This window comes from Cryptomeria japonica, chromosome 11, assembly GCF_030272615.1.
Source record: "Cryptomeria japonica chromosome 11, Sugi_1.0, whole genome shotgun sequence".
NCBI lineage: Eukaryota > Viridiplantae > Streptophyta > Pinopsida > Cupressales > Cupressaceae > Cryptomeria > Cryptomeria japonica.
Window position 1 is genome coordinate 86,095,599 of NC_081415.1, and position 16,103 is coordinate 86,111,701.

The window sequence follows — 16,103 nt, forward strand, 5'->3', positions numbered from 1 at the left end:
TAAGAACTCAAAAATGCAATTGAACTTGTTCCTTTATGCAAACAGAACTGTCGTAGCTCATTTTTGGCACACCCATACATACAAATAAAATTCCCCTCCAGCCAAAATAAAGCTAGGACCACAGTTACCCAAAGACTTGTACCCTAACTCCTGGTACTCATCTCTCATGTCAGAAATATGTTCTCATCTTGGAGACCCATTTGACGTCATTTCCAGACATTAGGAGACTTCATGTGAAATTTGTTTTCACCTACAATTCCTAGAAGCATCCCTTGAAAAGTGGGATACATCCAATAAATAGAGATCTCAGTGTTTTCATAAGGAAACATAAAACAATCTTTCAATTGGCATAGTCATCATTGTTTGAGTATGGAAGACACCAAACTGATTATGATGATTCAGTGGCATGCATTAAGGGTATAGAGACTGCTGTTCATTAATGAATAGCAGATGTAAACAGAAGTGAGCAACTACAGCAAAAGAATGACCATGATACAAAGATTAAACTAAAAGGTACACACCAATGCATGAAAAAAGACAAAGAAATTGTTTGACATTAAGACATGACAGTGAACAATCATCTACAGTACAGTGAGCAGCAAGCTAAGACAGTCTCCTTGACAGTTGATCAAAATGGAGAGACATCACAAATATCAAGAATAAATGATATACCTAAAGGTTGATGGTGAACAGAGGTTAGATTTTCATAGTGAAGTGTTGAGAAAGGGAGAATAAGAGTATGACAGTCTATCTTTAATAGCAGTTTACAATGCAAGGACAGGCGTAACCTCTATAAATGTATGACATTGGATTTGTGATAGTCTTAGCCATTAAAATGGTCCAAATGGCATGATGATAGATTCAGGGGTGAAGAGGGTAAACCAGATCATGATAGCAGAGAATAAAGAATAGTCAGCTCTTGTGGAGATCAACAAAATTGCAGTCCTATGTGAGCTTGAAAGAATGTTCATCATAAAAACCTCCTGAAGATTTAAAAGTCTGCTTATGAGACAAAGGGACTGTTCTCAAGGATTGAAGAAAAATCAGAAGAGGTTCTTGAGCAATATGGAGAGCATAGTAATGTCTTTGAGGCATTGAGCAAGGGTATCACTATTAATGACTAGCTAGGTGTTAGAAACCCTATCAGAAGTTTGTGACTCCCTTGCATGGTTGTTCCTTCTTCAAAAGGCGCTATGAGTTGTTGACGGTGCTGCTTTTGCTATCATCAAACTCCATTTTCAAGATTATTGTCTTGTCATTGTAGGATTGCAGTTGCCTACAAGAATACTGTCCATTTCTCACAGTAAACTATCTTTCAAACATGATGATATGGTATTAAGTTCTATTGATATCCCTATTAAAAAGATTCATATGAGTTCTTTCACATCACATGAAACCTTTTGTAATGTCCCCAATTTGAAATATAATTTAATAATAAATAAATAATAACTAAATTAATACACAAAATAATAAAAATGAAAACTAAATTAAATATAGCCAATGATCAAAAAGGATGATTAAGAATAAAGACTTGCAAGTATCCAGGCTCGCATACTGTCATTCTCCTACCATTATTGAGATAGTAACCACTGTATGGAGTTTGGGACATTACACCCCGAAGGGTATAACTACACAGAAACAAAAAACTATCCATTATTAAGACAAGTGTCTCCCAGTCAGCGGGTAAGATGAAATAACATTATTGGCTAAGATGAATAAAGGAAATGAATTATCAAAAAGGGGCATCAAACTATTATAAGGAGAATCGAATCTGAAGAGAATGACGGAATAGACAACGATAAAGAAGGATTAAATATTTATACAACGATGGAGACCATGCAACCAATCGCTGATGAAAAATATTATGACAAGGCAACAAAAATAAAGACACAATAGAAATAGTGTGAAATGAATAATGCCAACTGACTTATTAAAGGTAAATAATTGATTCATAGGCAATGGTCAAGGACGCATATGATACTTGCAGTGGAACGTGTTTACTATAAGCACCGCTTGTTAGAATAGAGGAAGATATCGATCGGTATAAAGACAGTGAGTAATACTCCATGCCGGCGGACTATTACTTAATAAGTTATCCAATTATAATATGGAACAATGCGATTAACACAAGGAAAAGATGGTTGGTGATAAGACGTGTCTCCTTGGCATCGTGGCTTACCATTCCACAAACAAGGTATAAGAAGGCATACAAATTCATTCTAAAGGGGAGGGGATTTATCGGAGTTCTGATATTTCTATTCATAGTGGGATCCACTTGATGGAGTAATTGCCTTTGGCATCAATCAGGTTGTACAGTTCGTAGAATGTGAATAGAAGAAGGAAACAATTTCAAAAGCATCACTCCATCTCATCAACAAGGCCCATCGAATCGGCCTATACCAATCAGCCATTGGACAAGTCTTGTGAATATTAAATAAGGAACCAGTATCATAGCACCCTGCAAATAATATCTATTTCACCGTACTAACTTCATAACAATATAATCTCTAATTTGACGTGGTCATTCTATTGGTGACTCCCACGAACCAGAACAGTTCATAACTGATATTAAGTTACAAGTAGTAACACCCTTGCTCTTGGTGGTATGTGTTGATGTGTTTTTTACGCGCATGCGAACAGAGAATAAAATACCAAAGTATCTTATCCTCTCTTGAACAAAATCTTTTGGATGTTGAAGATTTGCTTAAGGTTCATCCAAGAAAGACTCCAAGGTTCATGAATGTAGGGTCTCTACATGTGGATAAGTTCATTGGTTTGATGTGATTATGCTAGAATCACAAGGGGACTTACATTCGAATGCCTGAATGCTTGATTCGCTGGAACTTAGGTCCTATCTACTCAATTGAAAGATTTAAAAAAATAGCAAAAGAGGTAGGGTTTGAGAAATCTATGCTAGGACCTAGAATGTGAGAAGATGAATGAATGACTTTATGGAATCCTACTGGGCAAGGTCTCACCATCAAATAGAACAATTTGACACAAGCTCAGTGCAATCTTCTAAGGACGTTTCTAGGATATTTGAACCAATACCGCCAAACATTGATCACCATTCAAGTTAATGCATAAACAATGAGTGTAGGACGATTCCAGATTAAGCTCATGTTATTCCAATTGACCACACAAGGCGCGGTTACAAGCAGCAAGAGGCTAGTGGTATGGACTAAATGGATTCCACACAAATACATTCAACAACTTCTTCCATTCAATCTAATCAACATGAAAATAAATTGAGAAGTAGAACCATGAGGCTTATTGAAATAACAAACTTCACCATAACTTCAATGAAAGAGTATCTCATTTACAAGTCATACCAACAATTCTTTCTTCTCCTAAACTACTTCTATTCTAATTGCTATTCTATTCTAATCACTATTAGCTAACTGGTCACTATTAACTATTCAATATTAACTATTAACCCTTACAAATGAAGAGTTTGAGCCTTTTATAGTGCTCTCAATAGAATTCAATGGCTCAGATCAATTTGAGATCAATGGCCAAGATTTTACAATGAAAACCCTAATTAGGGTTTGTTACAACAAACTCAATTTGGCCAATTAGATAATTACAACACATTGGTATGACCAATAGATAGCAGGAGTAGGTGCCTCGGAGTTTGTGCCATTACTGGTGAGTTAGGTACATTGCATCTAGACATTCTGATGTGGAACCCTTCTGATTGGTGAATGGTGATTGGGATGCCACCTTAATTAGCTTGTAGATTTGGAAGATTTGATACTCAACATTACAAGCTTGCTCAAAGTAGTGGTGATGGGATATATTGAGGGAGTTGAGTCCTTCCTTCATACTCACTTGCTTGCCTTAGAGTGATTACATGATCTCTTCCTTTAGATCCTTACTCCAATCTTCTTCATGCCTCCAGGGTGTGGTGAGAATCTTTGACAATCTTGAGATCTTCTCCTCTTGATGTTCTTGTATTTGCATGATGAAGCTTTTTTGAAGGCATCTTCCTTGTATCTTGTCCTTGGTGTTGAGACTTTCGTCTTGAGGTCTTTACTCCAATCTTCCTCCAACCTGATCCTTTCGATTTCTTTCCTTGCTTCCTGCAAAACAAACAAATGGGCATCAATCTCACATGATATATAACCTTTATACCCTCCCACTTTGACTTGATTTCTTATTCTACATGTGCAGGTCTGATATGTATTTCTATAGGGGAGATTGCTCCTTTTGATAACTGAATTCATTGTCTAAGAGGTAAACTTAATGTCTAAGGGTAAATCTAGGTTGTCTAATGATGAAATCTGTCTTCCTTGATCATCAGGTCTGCACCTTCAAAGTCTGATTTTGCCCTTGTACTGGAGCAACTCACTTATATTTTGATGATATTCGCTTATGTGCTGACAAAATCTGATGTCTAGTTGGAGAAATTCATTGTCTTGCTAGAGTGATTCGGTGATCTGCTGCTTATAGATAGGGATTTAACTTGATGTTAAAATGATCTTTCAACCTCTCATATATGCGACCTAGGGTAGAGGTGTGTCTTTTGGGATATGTTGTGACCATCTCACACATCGCCCCATCAAAATGGGGACCCCCTCTCTTTTTTGGGTCTTGCTTTCTCTTTGCTTCGCTTTTCTCCACTTGTTTAGTGTTTTGAGTGAGTTAGTGATGGCCTAGGTTAGGTAAGTTAGGGTTTCCTCCATAGAGCTTGCCTAGGGTTCCTTTTAGGGCCAAGTCTAGCCTAAGATTGGGGGAGTCATTGTTCTATGCCTAGAATCCTGATGTGAATTTTAGCAAGACCTTGCCTTAGAAAGTCAAAGAATGTATATTTCGTAAAGCCGGTCTTGAAAGTTTGAGTCCAGATGAGCCAAGATATGGGTCAAGTTGTAAATATGCTAGGCCAGAGTTTTGTCAAGGGTCTCCTGTGAAGTTTGAGTTGATAAGATGAAGTAAAAATCAAGTGCAATCCTGAAGGAGAGAGTGAAGGGAGTTAAAGCTTTTTCCCTTAGTTTGATGAAGTTCTTTGTTCTTGGCTTCAAATTGACAAAGGATGGACCTATTTATCCTTTGGAGGCACCTGTGGCTAAGTCTAAACTTGAAGGTTTGACGAAACAATGAGGAATTTAAGTGAAAACCTCAATTTCGCTCCTAACCCTTCCTGTGGCTAAGTCTAAACTTCAAGGTTTGACGAAACAATGAGGAATTTAAGTGAAAACCTCAAATTCGCTCCTGGCCCTTCCAAAGGGACAGGAGCGAATTCTTTAGAATCACCTATCTGCTCCTAGCTTGGATTGAAATCTTTGTTACTATGGGATAATCGAAGGAGGATTGATGTGTGCATGCCTTGAGAATGAATTGGAAACAAGATTGAATGATAAAGGTTAAGAATTTGAGCTAAAATGCTAAATACACTCCTGACCCTTCCAAGGGTACAGGAGCGAATATCCTTGGATCTCCTCTCTTGGACCTAACTTAGATCAAACCTTGCTCCCATGGCGAATGGAAAAACATTAATGTATTGATGCCTTGAAAAGTAAATTGAAAGTGAGTTGAATGCACTTGGATCATGGAGAAGTTTGGAATTTAAGCTTAAAGGAAGAATTTTGCTCCTGACCCTTCCAAAGGGATAGGAGCGAATTTCTCCAAGAGCACTTTCTTGCCCCTTATTTGGATCAAATTCATGATTCTATGCCTTGAGTGAAGGGGATTTGATTCATACATGCCCTTGAAGTGAATTCAAATAAAGTGAAGTGATGAAATATGGAGAATTTGTGCAAACTTGATAAAATTCGCTCTTGACCCTTCCAAAGGTTCCAGAGCAAATTTCATTAGAAGGCCATGTACCTCTCTAAGGGACACAAGCGAATTTGTAAAACTTGATGTTTGACCTTAGCATTTGAGCAAGAAAACCCCTTAGAGTGATTTCCTAGCATGAGCTAAAGCCAGGACAATGTGGATAGAGGTGAAAGAATGAGTATTTGAGTGATATCCAAGCCTAATGCCTCAATTTCGCTCCTGACCCTTCCAAAGGGTCCAAAGCGAACTTTTTCAAGAAGCCTTGTACCTTGCTCAAACCTTTGAACCAACCCATTCCTAAGTATTTCTAAAGGCAAAGGACCTGATTTTGGTGAGGAAAATGACGAGAGATGAAATTTTTATGAAGGAAAATTGAGCATGAAAGCCAATTTCGCTCCCAACCCTCTTAAAGGGTCCAGAGCGAATTTCACCTAAGCTCCTGACCCTTCCAAAGGGTCCAGAGCGAAATCCTTAGAAGGACTCCCTATTTCACCTGATGCACCAAAAAGATCTTGTTTTAAACTAAATTGAGGGCGAAATGACTTGATGGTGATAGAAGGAGGTATGAAAAGTTAAGTTCAAGGCAAAGTAATGATGAATAGAAGATGAATGGCATCAAAGGAAGAATTTCGCTCCTAACCCTTCCAAAGGGTCCAGAGCGAATTCTCCTAAAACACATATTTGTTCTTTGTTTAGGTCAAAGTTTTTGTATACTTGCCTTGAGAAGTGAATTGAAGCAAAGGAAATGATGAATTTGAGACTAAATGACAAAATTTGCTCCTGACCCTTCCAAAGGGTCCAAAGCGAATTTTCCTAAGATCCTCCCTTTTGCTTCAAATTTGGACTAATTTTATGCCTTGGAACCTTAACTAGGAAGTTATCATGCCTTGGAAACAAGTGAAGTAAAGAAAAATGATGAGAAAGTGAAGGATTTGAGCAAAATGCCAAATTTCACTCCTAACCCTTCCAAAGGGTCCAAAGCGAAATGCATTGAAGAAGGGAATTTCACTCATGTCCCTCTCTAAGGTACAAGAGCGAAATCAGGTGAAGAGCAAGTGCTTTGCATTGGGAGCTCGGCTGGAGAGAAGACTAAGAGCAAACAAATTGGCTAAGTCAGCATATGAGCATTGATAAACCAATTTCACCCTTTGGTGCCAAAAAACAATTTTCAAATTTTAATAAAAAGTCGGCCAGCTTGGAGAAGGTACAATTAATTTTTTTTATATAAGCAAAGTCAGCTTTTAGAAGAAGAAGTGAAGGCGCCTATTTAAAGGAGGTTTGTTTCTTAGTTATGCATCATTCATTTCAAAACAAATTCTTCCTAAAAGGCGAATTTAAGGAGCAGATTTAAGAGCGAATTTCTTCAGCAATCAAGAAGCGAATTCTCAAGGAAGATTCTTTGTTAGATAAATTCGGCATGTCCCAAGCATAGACCTGGTTCAAAAGGCAGACTACAGCAGCTTATTTATAGGAGATTTTCAAGGCTTAAGAAGGCAGGTCAAGGTGAATCTATCAATCTTCAAACCTAGATCCAATCCTCCAAAGTGCGAATTCAAGGAGCAATGAATAAAATTCAGATTTAAGAAGGTGAATTTAGAGAATATCAATCCTTCTAAGGAGATTTTAACATATTTAGATTGCAGATCTGAATCATTAAGGAGGCTATCTTGTGAAAGCGTCACTTGGAAGGAAGGTGAATTCGACAGCAACTTACCATTTACCCATCCTTTCAGGTTGATATCTTTGAAATTAAGATTAAGGTATGTGCAATCTGATTTATTTAAGCAGTTTTAACGAAGATCTGATTTAGTTCAATGTCAATCATTTTTGTAAGGTTAGGTCTTTATGGTTCAGCTTGATTCATTTGTCAATTTGAAAATTCGTAATTTTAAAGATTATTCTTTTGATTTTCAAATTGAAGTTTATAGTATAGGCATAGTTGCTATTTTTAGGTCATGAATTAATCATCTTTGTGACCTATCCCTTTAAAACCCTAACTTAAGGTATCTATATAGGTGATAAATGGCAAACCCCAAGGCACGCGGATCCTCTACTCAGCAAGCCCTCGTTAAGGAAGATCAAAAGAGTGACGACTTGGAGACAAGGATCACGTCCAAGTGGAGCAATGTCGGAGACACCAGCTTAGGAAATTTCAATGTGAAGAAGTTTCGAGAAGCACCTTACATCGGCAAGCCATCACCCATAGCCAAGAAGATAATTGAGAGTGGAATTATCAAGGCAGCAGGTTTCCCTCCCGCAGTCAAGTGTCATGAGCTAATGATCGAATGTGCCAGGCACTATGATTCGCATTCAAGGACAATTGTGGCCAAGGATGGGACTGTCCTCGCCTATCTCTCAGAGGGAGCTATAAGTGAAGCTTTTCATCTTCCAGAACAAAGGGATTTGATATACAAGAGCCTAGAAGGAGCCAAGTCTATCTACGAAAATGATCGTGATACTTGTCTGAATTTCGTCAATAAGAATTGGCTGCTCAAGAGTAGGCCTCGCCTAAATAAGATACCCAATACACCTCACAGAATTGATTTCCAAGAAGATTTCAAAGACTTGATAACCATGCTTAATTGAATTGTAGGTGCCTCTCAAGCCTTCTTTTTCGACAGGTGGATGTTTTTCTTTATGCAAGTGATCGTTCAAGGGAAGGGGATGTTCAATTGGGCCAGAATTATTAGTAACAACCTAGACATGCAGTTGAGAAGCTGAGTCCCTACTAAATCATTCCACATGAGCTCATATGTTATATATTCTCTAGCCAGATGTTATGAGTATGTGGGACTACCACAAAGAGGCGTTGTTGGGAGAGGGCCCAGAGAGATAAGAGTATGTGATTCCTATGCACAATTATATCATCCACCTAAGAAGTACTACAAGCTAGTCAACAATACTTTCACAATGCATATCACCAAGACACTACAAGGAGGAATTCGTCAACGACTATCTCCACAAGCACAAGAGCTCGTGAAGAAACATGGTGCGTGGTTCATTCAATTTCCTAAATTCACCTACATCAGAATTCATGGATGTCCCTCACCTCCTTATATGTTGCCAAGGTATCCTACGGATAGAGTAGTACTACTTGAAGTGACTAGACAGTTGGCAGCTTGTGCTAAGGCATCAAAACATAAGCATGGGAATGGTATCCCTATACCTATTTCACTTGGAAATTCAATTGAACTTTGTTCTAACTTTCAAGTAGCTGAAGACGCAGAAAAGGAACTCTCTCTATTCATTTGCATCTTTTGCTTCGAGAGATAATTTTGATCCTCATGGTCACGTGGAAGAAACTGCAGGGAAGAAGTACAAGCATGTATTTCAAGTAGAAGACTTTTGGATGAATGTTTAGGATGATGTAGAGGTAAAAAGAAAGATGCACTCTCAATTATCCCTCGATCTCATTAGGAAATGTAAGATCTATAGAGTAGCAGATCAGACACAAGACAGTGACAGATATCTTCAATCTTCCTATGAGAAAGAAGACAAAGAAGTGAAGATCGATTGGGATGAACAAGAGGTCGCAAACTTGAGAGCATTGATGGATCCAGTCTTGAGTTGTACTCGCAGATGGGTAGATGTCCAGCATCAAAAGTTGAAGGAACAAAACATAGTTATGACATTCAGCTTGGAAACAAGAATGGAAGAAGGAGAGGCGAGTGCAAGTAGAACACTTCTCATTCTAAGGGGTCGAAGAGAAAGGAGGGACCTAAAAAGAGAGAATCGTCCAAGAAGAAACAAAAAGTGAATCCTGATCATCCCTCTAGTACTTCTTCTAGACATGAAAAGGAGATAAGTCAAGGAGAGGATCAAAGAGAGAAGGTGTATGAGGTAGATGAGTTCATGGAGTCCACAGTATAAAATGATAAACAAGACAAAGGAAGGACACCTCAACAATCATCAAGTCAGTCTCTTCCTCTCCAAGTTTGTGATAATGATCAACAAGAAGAAAGCAATGATGATGAAGCGACATCTCCTTTTAGAGGCGAGCAACCATTGCCTGAGGAAATGCAAGTAAAAGAAGGAAAATCTTCCATTCCAGATTGGCTCAGAGAAAGACTTGCAAGAGAAGTTGTAGTTGAAGAAGAAGAGCAAGTATTTGATTTGGAGAGTCTTCTAAGCAAGTCTCAAGAGGGGATTGAAAAGAAGAAAGTTACAAAGATATCTAAGGTGATCAGAGATGATACAGGCTCCAGAAAGATACAGATAGCTACACCAGCGGTGGGCAAGTATGATGATGAGATCATGGCAGAAGAATATGATTTGGAGACATTTGATCTTGGTCCACTTACCTCCGAGCAAGCCATGGAAGATGCGACTGATTCAGTGAGGGCAGACAATGATAAGCTAAAAGAAGAGATAGAAAAGAATAAAAGGTTGGAAAAGGAGATTAATGCTTGGAGGAATTATTTTAGCCAGCTTAATGAGCCATTAGGGCGACAGGATCCAGCAGTCTCACCCTTGAAGGCACTCCCTCTTGAGTCAATAAATCAAGTAGAAAAGATGAAGAACTCAGCCCAACTCATGGATACATGGACTGATAGATCCTACATGGTAGCCAATGAATTTGTCGGAAGAATGATGAAAACAATCCACAGGACCATCCAAATCCTTGAGATCATTCATAATCTAGTGGTAATTGTCGATGCATTCACTCACACTAGAGATATTACCATCCCAGTATTGCAAGTGGTAAGGAAGACATCAAGACAGGTTTTAGCACAAGAAAGGATAGTTGATGGTGGAACCCATAATCTCCTACAATGGTCAACTTTTCTCCAAATGAAGGAGGTTCTATTCAAGGACATCAATAGTAGGTGCAGCCGAGTTGAGGACACTATCCATCCTATTCAGGATAAGGTGTTTGATGTACTATGTGCAATCCTTGATAGAAGGATAGAGATTGAAACAGATGTGGATATCCAAGAGTTGGAGGATAGGATCAAAGTCATCTTTTGTAGAGAGGACAGAGTGATCACATAAGAGCAGCGAGATCAGATGTATACTACTATGTTCCTGATTGACAGAACAAAAGAGCTAGAGCACGAATGGGAGATGACTCTTCTTGCGGCCTTTGATGAGGTCCTTCACTTGGAGGAACGAATGAAGAACCTGCCTGAGATTCCCATTGCAGAGATTGAAGGGATTACGTCCAGATTCATTGAATATGCCAGAAAGGAACAAGGAAAAGGGAACAAAATTCTAGATGAAAAGTTGTTATGAAGTGATGTGGCGATTCAATCCCTATTGGAGGATGCTTCCTCATTATTCGTGCCAATTTCTATTGGCTATGTTATAATAATACTTATCTAAATAGGGTTATTTTTGTAACAAACCCTAATTAGGGTTTAGGTGTCAAAATCTCAGCCCTTGATCTTCTTTAAATATGGGCCATTCATTGTGTTTGAGAATGCTATATAAGCTCTCACTCATTTCATTTGTAAGAGGAAGAAGAAGGTTATTAGCATAAGAGAAGTAGTAGTTATTCATAGAGAGTACAAATTTGGTGAAGAGAGAAAGTTGAGCAATTGTTGTTACATTTTTCTATGAGATTAATGAAACATTGAAGTTATGGTGTTTTATTGCAATCTTTGTGACTTCTTACATGGTTGTTTATCTTCTTGAATCACTTTTATTGAAGATAGTATTTAGATGTTAGAGTTAGATTGAGTGATAAATGTTGTGCTTGATCTTTTAGTGAAGCTCATAGTCCAAACCACTAGCCTCTTACTGATTGTAAGTGCGCCTTGTGTGGTCAACTGGAGATATTGAAATTGCTTAGAGTTCAATCACTATATGAGTGTTGATATGCACCCTATTGATGGTATCTATGTTCATGAATGATTTGAAAATCTTTGAATTCCCTTAGAAGATCGCACCGATTCCAGTAGAGTTGTTGTTCTATGGCAATACTGAGATTGGTAGAGTTTCACTAAGATTGCCCTCCATTTAGTCATTCATAGGCTTAGTTTAGCATAGTCCTCTCTAATCCCTTATCTTTTGTCCTTTTTTGAAACATCGGTTAGTATTAGGAAAATCTTGTTCCTCATTGGTTAAATAGTTGCAAGAACCAGCTTTCATAGAAAGTACATAAGGCCCCTTGATGAAACAGCAAACACAATGAACCACACGTAGAGAACCTACATACCAGAACCTTGGAGTTGTCTCGATTGATCCTTAGGCGAAATCTTCAGCATTTGAGGGAACTTTGTTCAAGAGAGGATAAGGTGCCTTTGGGTATTTTATTTTGTGTTTGATCGTGTATAAAAAACACATCAATAGGATGCAAGGCCGACTTGATCTCGTCTAAACAAAATGTAAATTATCCTTCTTGGTGCTGGTCGACTTGGTAAATCATTGTTTTCCCTACTTAGTAATTTGAAATTTTGAATTTGTTTAGGTGCCAAAATACTTGCCTTGTTGAATTTCGCTTTGGATCTCATGCAAGGTACGCTCTCATCAATTTACTTCATGTCTTTTGGGCGGTCAAGGTCAAGATAAAGGTTTCGCTCCATGTCCTTCCTAAGGACAGGCCCAAAATAATAAATTCGCTCTATGTCCTTGATGAGGACAGGACTCAAAAGTGTAGTTCGCTCAATGTCCCATCTAGGGACAGGACCTATATTGAAATTTGTTGGCTGGCCTCTTGAAAAGGTGCATTCTTATCTTGTTTGGGGGATCAAGACAAGGGCTTGCTCCATGTCCTCTCTAAGGACAGGCCCTATAATAAATGAATTCGCTCCATGACCGGGCCTTGGACAAGACATACCACATACTTCGCTGTGTCCTTCATGAGGACGAGACCTAAATGACATATTTCGCTCAATCTTCTTTGCGAGACACACTTTTTGTTAAATTGCTTCATTATTTGAGCGATCAAGGTCTAAACAGGGAATTCGCTCTATGACTGGCCTAAGGATAGGCCCTAAAATGCATTTCGCTTTGTGTCCTCTCCAAGGAGAGGACCTATAACATGTTTCGCTCCGAGTCCTTCATGAGGACAGGACCTAAAATCAAATTTGCTTGGTGATCGGCCTAAGGATAGGTTCAAAATGTGGATTCGGTCTATGTTCTTTCCAAGTTCGCTCAATGGCCAGCCTAAGGACAAGGTCAGGACGATAAACATCTTCGCCCAATGTCTTTTGGAAGGACAGTCTTCAAAAGATGATTTGCTCAATGTCCCTTCTAGGAACAAGACCTAAAACAAATTTTGCTCCTTGACCAAGGTAAGGACATGAATCACGTAAGGTTTTCGCTCTTAGTCCAGCCTAAGGACAAGATTAATAAGACAACTCGCTCATCTAGGTAGATTGATGGAGTTGTTAAAAGCGCTCATGTATGTCATTTTTTGAAGTTCGCTGATCCACCTTAGTTTATGAAGTGACTCTTAAGCTTCACCCTTGATCTTGCTCTTAAAATGAAAAATAACTCCTTAATACAGTCTTTGTTTCAATCCTCATGCTGATCATCCATGTCAATGACAAGGAAAGGCTGCACTTGTGAATGTTCAAGATTCCCGCTCTATTCACCGAAGCTCTTCCATTTACAACTCTTGGTGTCCAAATCAGACTTCTAAGAAGTCAAAAAAAAATATACATTCTAGGCTAGATCGGTGACTGAAAGGATTAGAAACATTGCTTAGCAAAGGAAGTCATTTTGAATAGCTATCTTCCAGCTTGATGTTGTCTGGAAATCTGAGTTGTTTATTGTGACTGGTCCTCCTTGCTTCCTTGGATGCTCATCTTTCCAGCCCTCCATCTTCATACCAAACCTGCACAAAATTAAGGAGGAAAGCACCCAGATTTGAACATGAACAGCTTGATTGTCTTCCCTTCTTCTCTGACCAGATTGCATTAATTTCTGCTTGAATTCATATCAGGACTGCATATGCTGGTTTCCAGAATCTGATGTAGATTGTAATCCATGTCTGTCAGATTATTCACTTAAATCTACACCTCCTGAATTCTCCCTAAAAAATCAATTCGCATCTTTGCCCTGTCATTTACTTATGTTCCTTTATGGTCTGATTTTGAATTTAAATCCCCCCAACGTTTTTGTTTAGATGACACATCTTTTACTTTAAGGCCAGCTTCCTTATTCAATGCTGCCACCTCTTGTCTTGTGTTTCATCGTGGCATGTGTTGGGGATATTAGGGGTCCAAGGGAATGATGAGGTGGCTGCTCCCTTTTATTTAGGAAAAAAAAACTTTTCTTTCATTTCAAAATTTTGGTGGGGCTATGCAATGAAAAAAAAAAAACATTCTAAATTCCCAATCCAAAAGTTAGTGGGTCCCATCAACGAGTCCTAAAAAAACAAATATTTAGTTTTCCATTTTGGAGTGTGTGGGGCCCAGCATGTAATGTGAAACGGTGGAGAGAAATAAGAGGGGGGAGCGGTAGGAAATGTTAAGGGTAGCTGCTACGTGGAGAAAGAGGGGGAATGGGATGTTAGAGGAAAGGGGGACATAAGGGATATCAATGATGGAAGTAGGAGATACGTGGGGGGGAATGAGGTTTAGGATGTTGGAGGTAAAAGGGGTTGGAGGGAGTTAGGATAGGTTGGGGAATAAAGTGGAGTGGGAGGTATAAGGGGGTAATGAAAGGGTAAAGGGGATGTAGGTTATAATGGGAGTTATAAGGGGCAAGGAAAAAGGGTAACGGGGTAGGGTGGTAGGTTAGGATAGGTATAGGATACGGTTAGCTAGGATGGGGGTAGGTGATAAGATGGAAAGGCGTGGTTAGGAAGAAGGTAATTAGGAATAAAGGTGGGAAATGGGAATAATTAAGTAGGTAAGGAGGTTAGGATGTGGTAGGCTAAGGGGTATAGAGATAGGAGGGTGGAAGATGTAGGTGTGGGCAAAGGTAGGTGTAAATGTAGAGGAAGGGTAGTGGATGAGTATACTATGATGGGTAGAGGGTTAGGTAGGTAAAGGTATAGGTTAGAAGATGGGATGTAAGGTAAGGGACATGCAAGTGGTAGGTTATGTAGAGATGTGAAGGAGGTTAAAGCATGGGGTATGAAAGGTGGATGGAGGATAGAGGATAGGAAGGTAGGTGAGTTAAAGGTATGGTAAATGGAAGTGGAGAGTGTTAGGGGAGGTGGAAATGGAAGGAAATGGAATGGTGAAATGGTAATGGCAATGATGGGAAATGGGAATGGGTGTGATCGGGCTTGGGCACCCACTAACCATGTTAGGAGAAGTGGAAGTGATTATGCCTTGGCTGGGCAAAGGTTAATAGCAAAGATTCGACAACAACTAACAAGTAAGCTAAGAGGACTAACCTAGAAAGCAAAAAAGTGGGGGTCCCTATTTGCGATGGGGTGATGTGTGAATACCTCACAACAGTATGCATAGGAGTGTACTTAGTATGAATGCTTAATATAAAAGGCATGATAGTGTTCTTATGTAGAACTTAGTAATAAAAAAATATATATATAATTATAAAGGATAATATAATGATTATAATTACTATAATATATAATATAATACTATATGAGAATAAATTAATTATATAAGGATAATATAATGAATATTATTACTATAATATATAATATAATACTATATGAGAATAAATTAATTATATATATATATATATATATATATATATATATATATGTTTAGAAGTAAAATTGAGGTTATAAATCAGATTAAATTATCAATTCGATATAAGGGAAAAGATAATGATCGGATTCATGTTATGAAGCTTTGTCTCCTAATCAATGTAGTTTAAGTTGTAAAAGTGTTGTGAAGGATTAATTATGGTTAAAACAGTCCTAAACTAGTAGGGGACATTACACCTTTAGACCCTAGCATCCATGTTGTCATAAGAGCTTGGTCCAACAATGTTGAAGAGATTCACAAAGATAAAAGGAGGTGGCAAAATAAATTCATGAATGGCCAAATGATGACAGCCTTGAGCATTCAAGAGCAGTCTCCACACACAGGCGCAGTACAAGAGTGATGTTTGACAGCAAGGGAGAGTAAAAGGACTTCATCCATCAAAATAACGGCACAATGGCATGACAAGTCAATGGAGGTACAACAAAGAAAGCAGTCCAAATGGCAAAAGCAGTGCACCTTCAATATCTTTAGTGTTTTATTACATGACAAGGAAATGATGGGCAGTGGCAGTCACTCAGAGCTATGTCACAAATTGTTGATGATGAAATGAAGTGTGTTTTGCTTCCTCACTCTGTCTAGGCTTATCCTCATTTTTGAAATATAGATGAGATGACTAGCATGATGAAGAGTGGGTTAAGAATGTTGCAATCCAAGATGATAAAATGTCAAGACAGAGATGAAGTTTATGACAGT

The 16,103-nt window shown here is 38.5% G+C and overlaps 1 protein-coding gene across 1 annotated transcript in view; it reads right to left on the reverse strand.

Moving 5' to 3' along the window:
- The window catches only part of LOC131079326 (phosphoribosylformylglycinamidine cyclo-ligase, chloroplastic/mitochondrial), a 74,786-nt gene that overhangs the window by 6,721 nt on the left and 51,962 nt on the right, over positions 1 to 16,103 (reverse strand). The window lies entirely within an intron of this gene.